This window comes from Lagopus leucura, unplaced genomic scaffold, assembly GCF_019238085.1.
Source record: "Lagopus leucura isolate 7727_CA_CO unplaced genomic scaffold, USGS_WTPT01 236-0_obj-0_obj, whole genome shotgun sequence".
Classification (NCBI taxonomy): Eukaryota; Metazoa; Chordata; class Aves; order Galliformes; family Phasianidae; genus Lagopus; species Lagopus leucura.
The window spans coordinates 22163-27008 of NW_024965619.1; the positions used below are offsets into that span (position 1 = coordinate 22163).

General features: G+C 42.8%; 1 long non-coding RNA gene across 1 annotated transcript; it reads right to left on the minus strand.

Moving 5' to 3' along the window:
• Positions 1 to 2764: 2764 nt before the first annotated feature.
• Positions 2765 to 4846, minus strand: LOC122192210. The gene is made up of 3 exons (XR_006182565.1): positions 4620 to 4846; positions 4495 to 4526; positions 2765 to 3822 (listed from the first exon to the last, which is right to left on the minus strand). It is a non-coding gene; the product is annotated as an uncharacterized LOC122192210 (long non-coding RNA).

Here is a 4846-nt window from a genome sequence, read left to right on the forward strand (position 1 = left end):
AACTATTGAATTTGTTGGAAACAAAGGAAAATCAGATTTGCTTTGTTACGAAGATTCAAAGTAACTTTTCACAATTTGTTGCTGCATTTAACCAATATCTGTATATGCATTGGCCATATATTGATGCTTGAGTGTATTTTGTGGTATTATAAATACTAGGTCAAGGCTGGCAATAAGGGTCCCAGATTTCTGCCTGAAGCCACAATAGTCTGTCTGATCCTTTAATTACTATTTCCTATTTCCATTCAAACAAAGAAAATCTGCACTTTAGAGCAACACTTGCAAATCCTTCCTTTGGAATTCAAAGTCTATCCTTAGCATAGGACTGTTAGCTGGAAATCGCAGTAAAGGGAAATACTTTTCCACTACCCAGAACAGAGCACTGCAAAACAGACTACAAAGCCGTGGCTTATTTAGTATTATTGGTCTTAAATTGTCTATGAAACATGGAAACTCACGCCCAGCTCTCAGCTGATGTAACTGAACTTGGAATCGAGGTAAAAGTATTGTCATATTGATCAGCCCTTGGCTTAGGGAATATCTTTTAATAACCTTAAAGATTCCATACATCAACATGCATTGCTTATTGTATTTTGAAGCTGAAAGGCAGAAATAGGACTTGATGTCAGCAGGTTGTGTTAGCCATCACATCCCTGCCCCAGAAGTTCTGTCAGTTATGTTGGACAGTATCAACTGCATAGCCTTAAGTTCCACTAAAGGAGTTTTTCTTTTGTGTAGTGTAGACAGTAATTGTTCTTCCTGTTGCCTTGGAGATAGGCTGTCAGTGCCTTGTAGCTGGACTATCTCCTCCTTTGTGTCTTGTAGTTCTCCAAACAATGATCAGTGACAGAAAATAAAAGAGTTGGTGTGCTCAGATTCTCCTCCCAGCTCTACCTCTGAACCAGCAAGAATCTGAGCACATTATTTAGCCTGTCTTTTAGTAATTCTATCAAAAAATCAATAAAATAAGTCCAATTCACTCAACTGGCTTCGTATATGCTCTTCATTTTGAAAGGAGATAGGTCACTACCAGCTCAGGCTTCTGCCTAGAACACACCTACCCTCCTAGAGATGTCCAGCCTGTAAGGCAAGGCTAAAACCAGAAAATGCAGGTTTGGTTTTTCCCTTACCCCACTGCTGTGCTCACTCTGGCAACCAGAACTGCAGCTTTGCCTCCCCACTCCTCAGCCCAGCACCTCCTCAGTGTTGCAGCAGCAAGGTATGTATATATACCTATACAGAATACACCTTATAGCAGACACAGCTGTTCCTATAGGGAACTATCCACACTATACATAAAGAAAGAAATTGTAGGCATCCTTCACCACCCTTCACTATTCTACCATTCTTTTGAGAATCCACCCCAACTCAGATGATTGTTGGTGTTGTGTTGGCAAATGTGACCACGAGCCACCTGACTTACTGAGGATTACATTCCAGAGGACCAAGGATTTCATCCACAGGACCAAGGAGGTATTGCAAGACTTGGAGAATCCAGCATGAGGTCCATAAAACTCATTCAAACTAAACTGTTTTCACATTGGCATAATCTAGGTGCACATCACAGCTATTTTTTTGTTTCTGATTTCTCCTGCCTTCAAGTCAGTGTTTTCCTTTTGCAGTTTTGTACTATATTAAGTATTTTGCCCAGCAGGTATAATGCTGCTCTGGGCAAGTCTGTGTAACAGCCTACATGAAATGGGAAATTACTGCTGATGATTTCTAGAGGGGACGATTAAGACAGAGGCCAAATAATTTACCAGCAGATCTTGGCAATTAAGTGAGACTTTGGGAGGAGATCTCAGGCATGTCTTGTACTTGTTAGCATTATTATTTATAATCACCAGTCTATTATCTGGCAGTTTATGTAAATGAGGTTGGCAGCCAGATAGAGAGTTGAGACAGTCAGTGCTCTCAGGAAGCAGTAACAAAGCCAACTAGTTCTAGGTATGAGAGGAAGGAATTTCATTGCCTCACTGCACTGGAAAGGCTCAGACAGAGGGTGGGCTGCCCTCATCCCTGCACACACATCTTAAAAATCTCTCCCCAGATTCCTGGGGAATCTGTTGTAGATTGCTATGCATTAATTTGGGCACCTTTGCCTTGTCTTGGGTTTAGAGCTGATACATTTACTGTGTTGCAGTTGCCATAGCAGGTTCAGGGAACGTCTTTATCTTTGATAAACAACAAAGACAAGAAAGCACTTCTATCCCACCCGATACAGCCAAACAAGCACAGATTACAGCTCACACTAGGGCAGGGACATGGTTCCTATCAAAAACTAGTCATCATGTGTAATCAAATTCAGCTCTCCAATAGGTAAACATGGTGAGTAAAGTTTTTGCCCTATAAAGCTTTTAGAACCAGTACGTTTCCTGGGAAAGCTCCTGCATAGAGCTGGCCCCAAAGAGCAGAAAGCAGTGCTTTGAAGTGTTCAGTGGGTATGACTGGAAGGCAATCCCTTGCTCTTAAGAGATTCTCTTTTTTTAGCTAAAACCGAAGGTCCAAAGCTCTTCTTTCCAAAGAAGCAGAATATTTCTGGCTGGAACAAAACTGCTCTTGGTAATTACTTAAGACTTACAACGTGATCTGGCAGAGAAGTCAAGGAGCTTGGAAGGAAGAGAAATACTTTCATCAAGACAGAGGTAAGGGGAGGAAAACTGAGGCGGAACAAACATCAGGTCAATGCTGTGCAGTTTGGCTTTTAACGGATGTGATAAACAGAATTAACACTTGTAATAACACAGGGGATGAAAAACAGGCATTTCAGGAGTTTCAAGTACTAAAAGCAAAGTTTGTGATACAAGGGCATAAGTAATCCTACGTTCCTTATTATAGCTGTATAATTGGAGCTATATGTTCTATTTTGACTCTTTTACAATGTAATCATTTTAGAGATATTAAGACTTATGTGGTTTCCATTATTATTCTATTATTTTGTGGAAGACCACAAAACAACATACAATTTTCCAGGACACATTAAGTTAACCTCAAGGGCATTGAGGGCACCCCAAAAAATGCTTGCAGTACACAAGATTCACCCCCACCCCCATAGCTGAACATCCATCCCATCCCCAAGGAGAGTGGGATAAATGCTGAGACGGGAAGACAGAAACAGAAAGTGCCAAAAGCTTGGAGTGTTAAATGGAAAAGATGCTTATAGGCTGTGCACATGTTGTACACTTTACCCACCTCCACCTATAAGAATGTTTTTCAGATACCTCTGAGAGCACCCAGCTTCTGCTGGCTCCATTCAGAGCAGACAGATCCGAGCTCTGCTCAGGCTCAAACCAATTTCCTATTCATGATTTTCTGCTGTGTTTTCCATACCCTGGTTGCTCAGTGCAGTGAACTTCTCTGATGTTTTTAGCACGGTCCTGAGCCAGCTCTGCTGGAAGTGCTGTAGGAGAATGGGCTACAAAACCCCCTCCCCAGTGGTGGGTATGCAGAACTGTAAGACCTGTTGTAATTGCATGCACTCCCAGAACCATACCCTTCCCCCAAACGAAGGGAGCCCCTTAAACCAACAGGATTTCCATAGCTCCTGTAACCAAAGCAATCCCCAGGACCAAAGGGGACACCAATGCCCAGTGGTCCAGTGCTACACACAATGCTTTCCTGTGGGCAGGAGCAGAGAATTGGCCCAGGGAAAGTTAGGAACACAGGTGGTGGGTACACGATGGCTCTGGAGTCATTGCAGGATGTCACACACAGCTCATTGCAGGCTCTGGCCAAGGGAGGAGAGCAGGTAACATCACATGGGCTGCTGTATGGTATGCACACATCTCCGCAGTACGACATCGCTCTGTAAAGTTGGCAAGCCTGAAACACAAGGGGAAGAGCAGAATGACACCTTATCCTCTGTCAGATGTGCACAGCTCCCTGCAATGAAGGATGTCACATGCCAGCCCATGTCCACACCAGGGATGAAGGCTGCACAAACAGACTTCAAGTGCACAGAGGCTTGCAGAGCTGAGAGCTTTGCTACGGCATGTGGATTTCTGTAAACAGCCAGCCTGAAAACAAACAGAAAGTTTCATCCCCATTCCAAACTAGACCTGATTCTTCCCACTTATAAGTATCATTAGAATTTCTGGCTACTTCAGTGCTCAAAAGAACTCTAGCTTGGAGCACAACTGTCTGAGGTTTCTGTGGTCACACCTAGAGCCAATGCAGAAGCAGAATCCTGCCCACAGCAGCTCTGCAGCCCAAAGCCCAGTAGTTTCTAGGTGAATTTCATTGCCCCTCAGGGTACTGCCCATAGTGCATCCTCTTGGCACAAGGAGGACATTAAATACAGAATAGTGAGCTTTTCCAGAAGCGTTCATAGTCAAGGGGGTCATTACAGAAAAAGCCAGCTCAAATACAGTGGTAAATGACACCAGGCAGGGCCTGCAGCTAAAAGTTGCTGGAGTGTTCAATTATGGAGTTACTTTTCAGGACAAAATTGTGCCTTATCCTGAAAGCTAAAGATTTTTATGCATTTCAACTCACCTAGACCTTAAATACACACAGGAAATAGAAATCTGTGAATACATGGAAAGAGAAGAATGGTTAAATGGTTAAATCTTCAATAGCAGCATGTGAGAAAATAAACATGTGATAAGAATTCAGCTAACCATCATCATGCCAACTTCCAGTATCTATGAGAATTTCAATCCTTCATTCACAATAGAAAGCCTCTAAATACACGCAGGACTCAAAGTCTGCCAATAACCCAAACCCAGACCTGTCAGACCACACAGCAGATTGCTTCCATTAGAGACCTGGTTATAGGTAGCAGCTCTGAGAGCCTCAAAGCTCTGAACCAAAACCAAAAGTAAAGATAGAGCAGTCAAAAGAATAA